At 33.5% G+C, this 12,653-nt stretch overlaps 1 protein-coding gene across 2 annotated transcripts in view; it reads left to right on the top strand.

The window, feature by feature from the left end:
* The first annotated feature begins 357 nt into the window (after positions 1 to 357).
* Positions 358 to 12,653, top strand: part of LOC145291547 (toll-like receptor Tollo) — an 89,511-nt gene continuing 77,215 nt past the window's right edge. The window contains exon 1 of one of the 2 annotated variants that reach the window (XM_080137561.1): positions 358 to 627. The gene's annotated coding sequence lies outside the window, so the exon portion shown is untranslated. The remainder of the gene's footprint in view (positions 628 to 12,653) is intronic. The other variant, XM_080137560.1, reaches the window with a different exon arrangement.

The following is a 12,653-nucleotide window of genomic DNA, read 5'->3' as shown; positions in this document are numbered from 1 at the left end:
ATGTTTTCAGAGTGTCCACATGTAATCTCCTAAAAGTAGAATTTCATTTTTTTTTTTTTTTTTTTTTAGTGGGGTGGGTAGAGGTGATTTTGCTGGATTCTTTAGAATTACTTAAAGAATTTTTTTTTTTAATAATTAAATAAAACATGCATTAAGCAACGGTTATTTCCGAGTAATGTTAAAACTTGAGAACAATTCACTCTTAAAAAAAAAAAAAAAAAAAATGAGAGTATCTGGTATATCGACACGTGACTGAATTTCAGAAGTTATTCTGTTAATTTTTTTTTTTTTTTTTTTTTTTTTTTTTTACACCCTGACAATCGTCTCCTTGACATAATTTCTGAACGGACTGTGGGCAATCCCAGACTCTGAAACTAAGTAAACAGTAAACTAGCGCAGTTTATTCCCCTTCTTTCTTTTTTCTTGTCTTTTTTTTTTTAACTTTTTTCTTGGAATGTTTGCGTTATGATAACAATTGAAATATCTAGACTCGAGTTGAGAATGTGAACTCTTCTACATAAGTTAGCATTCGCTATTTCCTTATTGTTTGAAAGAAAGAAGAAAGGAGTTTGAACGTTTCCTGTGTCCGCCGTCCAACAATGTTACTAGCAGAAATGTGGCTTATATGTAAGTATGAACATTTCTTAGCACGTTCAAATGAATACATGCTTATTTTGTACCTAATGACACGTGACACTCTCGTATCATAATTAGATAGGTATCGTTAGATTATCGCGAGATTCAGACACTCTGATGAGTCGTAGACGACGAAACACGTGTTAGTCGATAATTTAAAAAAAAACAATATATATATATATATATATATATATATATATATATATATATATATATATATATATATATACTAGCATTTCAACCCGGCGTTGCCCGGGTGTTTGGAGGTGCATGTTGAGCAAAAAAAAAAAAAAGCGGTCAATTTTTTAAACTTTGACCCCTATTATGACCCTTAGCACTTATTGTTTTGGGCTCAAATCAAGTTATTAAGTTACATCCATGTTCAAGAAACCTATATCTAAAATTTCAAGTGTTTAGACCCAAAATTGGCGGAGGAGTTTGGTAGAGTTCTCAAAAGTCAAATAGTTCACCTTTTGCCTCTTAACAACCAAATTTCTGGCCGATAATCGATCACAAAGATTTTCCTAAATCTCAGTACCCTGTATATTAAATTTCGAGTCTGTAGACAAAGTTATTGCGTAGGTAAATTTACATAGACAGACACACAGACAAACATCAGACAGACATACAGACACGTTCACTTTTATAGATATATAGACAGATAGACTAATAGATTAAACAAAAATATATGCGTATACATAAATATATATGGAAACAATTTTTTATTTACTGTAAAGATTTTACGCAAAAATTACACAAGTATAAATCATGTAGGATATCTGCATGAATATAATTACACGTAATAGTTAACTAAAGATGATTATCCCATAAGAAAACCGAAAAAACAAATAGGGCATTAATTAAAATGAATGTTTAAAAGAATATGCAAATTAGCTAGATCTTTTGCAGATGAATGCAATTCCACAACCCATATATAAGAAAAAAAAAAAAAAAAAAAAAAAAAAATGTTATTTTCTTATTAAATAAATAGAAACGAAGCTTGCCTTTTTTCTGTTGTTCTTGATCTTCGGGTCGGGATCAAAGTGTAGAATCTGCAGAACGGATGCTGCATTTAAGATAACTTGCCCTAGTCAATGGAGGGGAAACCCTCTATACTGGGACAATTATTATTTTTGGTAACTAGAGTGCCCCCTTTTTGCGTACTTTTAGGGGAGCTGGTTTTTACCCCACATTAAAAACGGTCTTGTGCCTAATTTGCTTTTACACACCTTTATATATATATATATATATATATATATATATATATATATATATATATATATATATATATATATATATATATATATACTATTTGAAGCAGTCGTAATCAATGTAATACTCGGAAAAAAGCAATTATTTTAGAATTTAAACTGGAAAATCTGTTTCGTATATAAACATAACGTAAAATGATCCTCAATTTCGAAACCATTCTTACTTTTACCATTAACCCTAAGTCCGACTGGCAAGATTATAAAATCACACATAATCGCCTAAAAATTGATCCTCCCCCCCAAAAAAAAACGTAGAAAATATATCGCAGATATTAACAACGATAAAAAATGTTTAACTGTCAAATAAAAAAGGGAGATAATTCACATTAAATTTATACCCAAAAGTGATCTCCCACTTTAAATTCTAAAATAATTGTTTTTTTTTCTTTTTAATGGGAAAAGATCACCAAATATTTCAAGGTGTTCACATATAATCGGCTAAAAAAATAAATGGGAGACTATTTGAGAATACCTGGCGCTTTGTATGGAGAGATGAGGACACTTCCCTCCAAAACTTAGATTACGGACTCACACAATATATATATATATATATATATATATATATATATATATATATATATATATATATATATATATATATATATAGGTTATCCTCTTAATAATGCCTGAAATGTGTGAGAAACATGAGGTTTAGTTCACAGTATTTATGAAAAAAATGTCCACATCGTAAACGAGTCGATACCGATTTGCTTACTCCTCCTCACGAGGGAAGTTAGAGAGAGGAGGATCGGTGTTTAAGAAATGCTGACAAAAAGTATTCATATTATGAGCTTCGCTAAAAATGGCACAGATAAAATATTACAGATAAAAATGGCACGGATAAAATATTATAAATAAAAATGACACGGGTAAAATATTATAAATAAAAATGGCACGGATAAAATATTATAAATAAAAATGACACGGGTAAAATATTACAGATAAAAATGGCACAAGTGGATAATAAGGATTTTGGAAAAATATAAATGAAAATCTCACAGTAAATCTAAGCTCCCCCCTTGCCAAACTTTCACAAAAAAAACACTCGACTAGCTACAACTACTATCACCACCCCCTTCCATTCTAGCTGTGCCCAAATCTAAACGCAGATTCCATGAACAAAACTTATTTCCCAGAACTACTGGCCTGTGGAGACGATACAACTGGCCTGCTCCCCGGCCGATTACAATATGGTAACCTTCAAGTCTAATGTAATCAAATTCTTGTTGAACCGTCCCCTTAAATAATCCAAATTCTACCCAATCTACACCATTAACGATTGCTACACATTAACTCTTATTCTCGAGTGGCCTTCGGGCTTTGATGAATGGAGACTCTCCTGTAATATATATATATATATATATATATATATATATATATATTTATATATATATATATATATATATATATATATATATATATATATATATATATATATATATATATATATATATATATAAGTGACTTTGTGTGTGTGAGCGAGAGAGAGAGAGAGAGAGAGAAACGTCTCTAACGAACTCCTCTCTGGATATTTGGTCTACAGACTCGAAACATTATATATGGTGTATTTGAACCTCAGAAACATTTTCAATTTGATTTTTTTAATAAAAAAAATAGTAAAAATAGCTGCTAAAGAATCCAAATTGAAGAAAAAACAGTTGAGTTTGGCGTAAATCGACTAAATTCTGAGCATGTGTACGTATACATTTTTAGCTTGAAGTCGTTTAATTCTTGGCTTTTTTAATCGATCTGGTTATAACTCAGACTGTAACAATGAAGGCTGAAGCAGCAAATAACGATTAAGACTGGAATCCTGCATGCTTTGGTTTCGATTCCAGCTTTTGAAATCATTATCTAATCTATAAAAGGCAAAATGGCCGCAAGCGTTTGTGTATGTCCACAAAAAGCTTTTTGCATCGGGGTTCACGCATCGGTTAGTGTTGGAGACGCCCATCCATGACGTCACTTCCTCTGGTGACATCACTTCCAGTAACGAGTACCGGTGCTTGGAGTCAGAGATTGGTACGCAGCCAAGGAGGTCGTGTGCAAACCCCCAACAGTTGAGGAATGGTATTGCTCGCTCAACCCGCCTTGCCTGTAATATATGTTTGTTTCTAAAAGTCCTGTGTTCCTTTCGTTTTTTTGATCGAGTTAAACAAAATTCCCACTGTGGCGTCGTCTTGGGTGTTTTTTTTTTTTTTGTTTTTTTTTTTTTGTTTTTTTCGTATAAAGCGAAACTATTTGAAAAAGCAGAAAAGCATTCTTGGCATTCGGGTCGAGATTGGTGCTTCCACTTAAGTTAATTGGTTTTTGATTAATGTAGGGGAAAGCCTTCATACTGATATAATTATCATTTATTTGGATACTGCCAGAATGCCCTCTTTTTTAGGGGGGTGCTTTTCCCTCACATTAAAAACGATCCTGTGTCTAATCTGCTTTCATGGGTAAGCAAATAAATACCAAGCACTTAAATCATCGTACGTTCGATTAACTATGCTTAAATTCGATGCGTTACATTTTTTCACCTTTTTTTTTCCTCCTTTGCGTTACAAGATCGAGCCTTCCTGCCTACTACCAATGTTTTTACACCTCTCTTCACCCTATTGCCCCCCCCCAACGGGCTGCTTTTTATTCTCACCATTACTACACCACCACAACACACACGAGCAATGCCGGATATCCCCGCTAATTGTATATCAATTCCAAAGTCTAGCAGTTCTGGGGAAGAAACTATTGGAGTAGAAGGCTTTCTTACATCTAGGGATCTCTACTGTGTAGAGGTGGGATTTTGCTGCTTGTCGGGTTTGTCGAGGGTATTTATGTTGAGGGTATTTATGTTGAGGGTATTTATGTTTGAGGGGATACAAGATACTTGCAGTTTGTCGGAGCACCCACCATTAAAATACTTGTAAACAGACAGAGAGATGCAACATTTCGTCGATGGGACAGAAGCTGAAGCTTAGATGACAGTTCAACACCTATCAGGTTGGCGACTCTCTTTTTAACCCTGCCCAGGAGTGGGAGACTAGTAGCAGATGCACCAGCCCAAATGTGACAGCAATACTCCATACATGGGCGAACGGTGACCTTGTAGAGGTATAGGATAGTTTCAGACGTAAGTAACTTTCTAGCATGGTAGAGAGAGCCCACCTTCTTTGCAGCAGCCTTGGCAATGCTCTCAATGTATCTGTTGCAACTCATGTTCCTGTGAACATTAAGCCAAGGAGTTTGAAAGAAGTACTTTCAGGTAATGTATCATTAGCCATAGCTATTGGTGGTTGAGAAGATTTCTTGTAATTATTAAAGAAAACGAGCTTAGTCTTGGCAGCATTGAACGTTTTTGACCCCCATGTCAATAAATCCCTACGTCCGTAAATCCCCCACTTCAAGAAATCATCGCTCTACTTTTTTTTCTCACACTCATTTTTAAAGAGTCACTTGGCGTTTTGGCCAGGATCAAAGTGTAGTATCTGTTCCGGCAGATACTGCACTTAAGATGGTTTGTACCAGTCAATGGAGGGGAAGCCCTCTATACTGGGACAATTATTATTTTTGGTAACCAGAGTGCCCCCTTTTTGCCTACTTTTAGGGGAGCTGGTTTTAACCTCACATTAAAAACGGCCTTGTGCCTAATTTGCTCAGTGGGGGAGCAAATAAATACCATCTGTTCCGGCAGGTGCTGCACTTAAGATGATTTGTACCAGTCAATGGAGGGGAAACCCTCTATACTGGGACAATTATTATTTTTTGGTAACCAGAGTGCCCCCTTTTTGCCTACTTTTAGGGGAGCTGGTTTTTACCTCACATTAAAAACGGCCTTGTGCCTAATTTGCTCAGTGGGGGAGCAAATAAATACCATCAAAGTGTAGTATCTGTTCTGATGCTACACTTTACTTTTTTTCTCCTCGGACAGTGGAGGAGAAATCCTTCATGACTGAGACAATTTTAATTTTTATTTCTACCCAAAGTGCCCCTTTTGGGGAAGCTGGATTTCCCTATATTAAAAAGCGATCTTGTATCTAACTTTGCCCTTGTATGGGAAGCAAGTAAATAGGAACATTAGGTAAGCGGAAGGAGAGACACTGATGACGGAACCGAAACAAATCTGAAACTAAACAAGCAATAAAAATAGGCAAAAGTCGAGTATGACATGGGACAGCAAAGCACAGGAAGGAGGAAAGGGGGAGGTGGCTGTGCTATAATTCTCCCTCATTTTCTCTCTCTCTCTCTCTCTCTCTCTCTCTCTCTCTCTCTCTCTCTCTCTCTCTTCATATATTTCTCTCGTCCCTTTTCTTCCTCTCTCCCAAATCTGTAAAGGAAGAAAGTAACGGCACTCAGTATATGTGTATATCATAATACATTTTTTGCGATGTAAACCATTTTAGTTTCAGTAGAGAAAAGAAATCTTGATCCAAACAAAATGGCGATATCAATCCAGAGCAGCTTTGAATTGGAAAAGCTTGCAGACGAATGTGAAGAATAGTGTTTCCGGTAGATAGGCAATCGGAAGAAGTCTCGAGGTGAATAGCAGAGTTCATTCCAGTGTGTGTACAGAAATTCGTAAGAGATTCGGTATATTTTATGGAATTGGTTCGTTGCAGAACGTGGTTTTATCTGATTGGTCAGTTCTTTTATTACCCTGTTTATAAATGTAACCTAATTTTTTGTATCTAAACTTTCATAGGAATACCAAAAATATTGAAATACTTCAACGATGATTCTGACAAACACATTACACATAATGAATTCAACTTAATTTCCTCTGCCAGCCTATCACGAAAGAAGAAAGTGGCTACACTGACAAGCAAATTTAATTTTGCGCCATTCTGCTCGCGAGAAACGTTTTTTTTTTTTTACTTTGAATAGTAAACTTTGTATCAATATGTTTTACCCGTGTTTAATAGAGTATTGATAATCGGCTCAAATTCAAGTGGCGACCCCTTGGCATTGGGGTCACTACCCACAGGTTGAAAACCATTGCTCTACCCACTATTTTTTTTCTAAATTCGCCACTGAGTTTATTTATTATGATTTTTATATTACTTATAAAGTCAGCAATTAGTAATATATAACACATATACAACTAAAATTAGCAATATATAACACATATACAACTAAAATTAGTAATATATAACACATATACAACTAAAATTAGCAATATATAACACATATACAACTAAAATTAGCAATATATAACACATATACAACTAAAATTAGTAATATATAACACATATACAACTAAAATTAGCAATATATAACACATATACAACTAAAATTAGCAATATATAACACATATACAACTAAAATTAGTAATATATAACACATATACAACTAAAATTAGTAATATATAACACATATACAACTAAAATTAGCAATATATAACACATATACAACTAAAATTAGCAATATATAACACATATACAACTAAAATTAGCAATATATAACACATATACAACTAAAATTAGTAATATATAACACATATACAACTAAAATTAGTAATATATAACACATATACAACTAAAATTAGCAATATATAACACATATACAACTAAAATTAGCAATATATAACACATATACAACTAAAATTAGTAATATATAACACATATACAACTAAAATTAGCAATATATAACACATATACAACTAAAATTAGCAATATATAACACATATACAACTAAAATTAGTAATATATAACACATATACAACTAAAATTAGCAATATATAACACATATACAACTAAAATTAGCAATATATAACACATATACAACTAAAATTAGTAATATATAACACATATACAACTAAAATTAGCAATATATAACACATATACAACTAAAATTAGCAATATATAACACATATACAACTAAAATTAGCAATATATAACACATATACAACTAAAATTAGCAATATATAACACATATACAACTAAAATTAGTAATATATAACACATATACAACTAAAATTAGCAATATATAACACATATACAACTAAAATTAGCAATATATAACACATATACAACTAAAATTAGCAATATATAACACATATACAACTAAAATTAGTAATATATAACACATATACAACTAAAATTAGCAATATATAACACATATACAACTAAAATTAGCAATATATAACACATATACAACTAAAATTAGCAATATATAACACATATACAACTAAAATTAGTAATATATAACACATATACAACTAAAATTAGCAATATATAACACATATACAACTAAAATTAGCAATATATAACACATATACAACTAAAATTAGTAATATATAACACATATACAACTAAAATTAGTAGAGTCGTGGTTATGTCTTAAGGTGTATGATAAAGTTCGACTAAGAAAGAGGTTGGGAATTACTGCTCCATTCTTGTTATGTGCCATTTTTACCGTGACATTTTTTGTCTCTGTAATTATATATTCTCATCGGAGCTTCTTCACGAATGGGACACACAATAAACCCATCTCCTCCGAAAGAAGTATGTAATGTCTGGGAGTATTGCCTTCTGTTGCATGTAATGAAAATTGACTGAATTTAAAAAAAAATACTAATTGTGTTAGAAGTAGTAGCGGTAGTGAATGTTACTTTTATATATCAACTCTTTATTGGACAGAACTTCAATCGGCAATTTATTTTAGTCAACCAGAGAAACGAATTTATTCATTAAAAATTTTGCACGCACTATAAAAAAGCATACGAATTCCTTTATCTTTTTTCTGGCCTTTCTTCCACAGTCGACGCATGTCAGAACGGTCCTTATGAAATAACATCAAAAGAAAACAGCATAGCGGCTTACGCAATGCGGGACTCACGAACTACTAAACATAGCGACAACATATATACACTGCTAAACGAACACATCAACACTGTTTCATACACACACCCTTTCACTGACAAAATAGACGCGCTAATACACACATGCGTGCGTGCACATTTCAATGCCTGAGGCATTTATACACGCAAAACGCACACGGCAACAACTGGAATTAAGGCATATACTCAATTCCTCCTTACAAATAAAACAACTTCTTTCACATAGAACGTTCTCTGCACTGTTTGAACACTAATTCTTTACCTTGCTATATTTTTGGTTGCTACAAAACGTATCTATACTAGTGGATAGAATTATAAATCAACCCAACAGTGGTTTTATTGCTGACGGACTTCTGTTCTGCTCAGTCCTAGGAGGTCCACATTCCCAGGATATTCCTTTGTTAGTTTTTTGCTAATCGTCTGCGTGTTATGGTAAGTAATATGGTTATGGTTAAACATGGAAAAGTAAAGGACTAGATATTCTAGTAAAAAATATAATAAAATTATAACTTAAAATATTGCAGCATTAAGAATTGATTATATAATGTTATAAAGTTCATTTTGCACCCACAAACGGAAAGCACTTGCGCTGCAAAATCAAATGTCATTTTGACATAAAAAAACAAAATGAAATACTTTTGTTTAAAAAACATTGTTATAATTGTTGAAAAAATCCTTTGTTTGGTTTTGGCAATGTATGTTAACATCTTAAGTTACTTATCTACTATATTGTTTGCTGGCTACTAGGATGGTAGATATAATGGCGTTGTTTTTTCGAAGTTAACGCACTAAGCGCTCTATCAATTACAAAAAAGCCCGATCAGCCCAGTCGATATTCCTTGGTGGTAGGAGTGCCGCAGACGATTAGCAAAAAACTTTTATTATAGAATTATAAATCAACCCAACAGTGGTTTTATTGCTGACGGACTTCTGTTCTGCTCAGTCCTAGGAGGTCCACATTCCCAGGATATTCCTTTGTTAGTTTTTTGCTAATCGTCTGCAGCACTCCTACCACCAAGGAATATCGACTGGGCTGATCGGGCTTTTTTGTAAGTAATAGAGCGCTTAGTGCGTTAACTTCGAAAAAACAACGCCATTATATCTACCATCCTAGTAGCCAGCAAATAATATAGTAGATAAGTAATTTAAGATGTTCACATACATTGCAAAAACCAAACAAAGGATTTTTTCAACAATTATAACAATGTTTTTTAAACAAAAGTATTTCATTTTGATTTTTTTTATATGTCAAAATGACATTTGATTTTGCAGCGCAAGTGCTTTCCGTTTGTGGGTGCAAAATGAACTTCCAATCCTCTAAATTTCATGAAATCTTCAGTATTTATTAATAGAATATAATGAATTCATTTTTTATCAATCTTACTGAAACTGTATTATTTTGTGTGAACAAAAAACACCTTTATTAAACTTTACTTGAGGTATATCTCAGAGCACTACAAAACGATGTTTTTTAAATTCAATTTATAACATTATATAATCAATTCTTAATGCTGCAATATTTTAAGTTATAATTTTATTATATTTTTTACTAGAATATCTAGTCCTTTACTTTTCCATGTTTAACCATAACCATATTACTTACCATAACACGCAGACGATTAGCAAAAAACCAACAAAGGAATATCCTGGGAATGTGGACCTCCTAGGACTGAGCAGAACAGAAGTCCGTCAGCAATAAAACCACTGTTGGGTTGATTTATAATTCTATTCACTAGTATAGATACGTTTTGTAGCAACCAAAAATATAGCAAGGTAAAGAATTAGTGTTCAAACAGTGCAGAGAACGTTCTATGTGAAAGAAGTTGTTTTATTTGTAAGGAGGAATTGAGTATATGCCTTAATTCCAGTTGTTGCCGTGTGCGTTTTACGTGTATAAATGCCTCAGGCATTGAAATGTGCACGCACGCATGTGTGTATTAGCGCGTCTATTTTGTCAGTGAAAGGGTGTGTGTATGAAACAGTGTTGATGTGTTCGTTTAGCAGTGGATTTATGTTGTCGCTATGTTTAGTAGTTCGTGAGTCCCGCATTGCGTAAGCCGCTATGCTGTTTTCTTTCGATGTTATTTCATAAGGACCGTTCTGACATGCGTCGACTGTGGAAGAAAGGCCAGAAAAAAGATAAAGAACTCACATTTTTCTATGATGCAGAAATTGGCAAAATTGATTTACAAATTTACATTTACAAATAATCAAATAAAACTTTCTTTATACTAGGAATGTTGGGTTTGTTTTAAAATATACTTTAAAACGTTTACTCGGTTCGACAAACAAGTGTCAAGCGTTACGTAAGAACAAGAAAAGTGGCCTTCAAAGCAAATATCTTGTTATATATAAATATTTCAATGTTGCGTACATTTATCTGTTTTGTCTTTACACGAAAGTTATCTGATTGTGTGTTTTAGTATTAAATTAAATGCCCTATAAAACATGCCATAAATGGCGACCCTCCGTCGTTCCTGAACACGCTTTCTAATAAAAAAAAAATCATAGCTAAAATAATAGCATTTCTGTTAACTATTAAGCAACGGAGAATACTATGTGGTCGGTGTCAATAAAAATCCTAGGATTTATATATGCTGCTGTGGACGGGTGGTTCACCGTATGCAAAACTCAAATCGAGTTGAGGAACATATCAAACGAAACGACTTTTGTATGACGTCATTTCAAACATTTTTCTTGGTTTACTTTCAAACTTACCCACCACCATCATCCTCAAAGAACTACAAAGAGTAACTGAGAGAGACCGTGACAAATATGCACCAAAAATCAAAATCTGAGTTGTTCAACAGACTGATTGGCGCCGTAACTATAGTAAATAACTATAAATCAACGTATTTAAAGGAACTGATTGTAAGCGTTTAAGAGGAACCCGTGCGCCACAAATTTATCCAGCCATTGCATACTGAAATAACCCCAGTTATAGCGGCAGTTAAAAAATTCCTCGATATATGAATTGGGTACATTGGCAGACGAAATAGTACCATTTCTGAAACAAAAATATGTGGATAATATTACCGCACGATAGTACCTCATGGCATAGACATTGGAGGCCATGCTCCAACATATGCCAAAGTTCAACAACTATCCGATGAAAGCAGGAATTCACGGAACTTTTATAGGTTGGTATAATCAGGCCATGAAAATTCCCACGGTCTTCACCAATTTACTTCGTTCCAAAATCAACTCCAGGAAAATCGAGAGTGTGTGGTAACATAAGACACCCAACCACCTGACAAAACTAAACAAATACCGAATCCCAAACATCAACAGACTGGGATCTAAGCTTTAAAAGCAAGATATTTTCAAAAAATTGATCTACTACAAGCCTATCTCCAAATTCCCATTCAATGAGCTTACATTGAAAAATCTGTGCTAATAACGACATTTGCCCTCTTAACGTGTTTATTTATGCCAGTTCGACCTTCCAACGAATTAATGGACAGCTTATTTATGGACATTAGTTTTGTGTACGTTGATCACATTCTTGTATTTTGTGAATCCAAGGAACAACACCACAATGACCTCGGAAAAAGTTCTCTTCATTCTTGAGGTAAACGATCTTCGTCGACAAATGCCAATTCTATAAAAGCAATGTTGCCAACGCCACAGAAAGTTAAAAATGGTTAATTTTTAAAGAAAATCAATTCCACAGACTACAGATATGCTAATGCCTTTGACTGAAGCCATTAAACACAATTTTGCAGGTAAAATACTAAAATTAGGCCCACCTGAAAATGAAGCATTTTACCAAATAAAAGACATTCTTGCCAAAATATTCGCATTAACACACCCTGATCCAAATGCCACACAATACCACCTAGTCACAGATAGCTCCAACTATACTGTAAGACAATGGTAGGCAACCTCCGGCCCATGACTCAGATCCGGCTCGGAAAGACATTTTG

Source organism: Euprymna scolopes, chromosome 12 (assembly GCF_053919585.1).
Source record: "Euprymna scolopes isolate OS-2025 chromosome 12, ASM5391958v1, whole genome shotgun sequence".
NCBI lineage: Eukaryota > Metazoa > Mollusca > Cephalopoda > Sepiida > Sepiolidae > Euprymna > Euprymna scolopes.
Note: the sequence above shows the minus strand (reverse complement) of the source record. Positions and strands in the feature narration are given on the sequence as shown.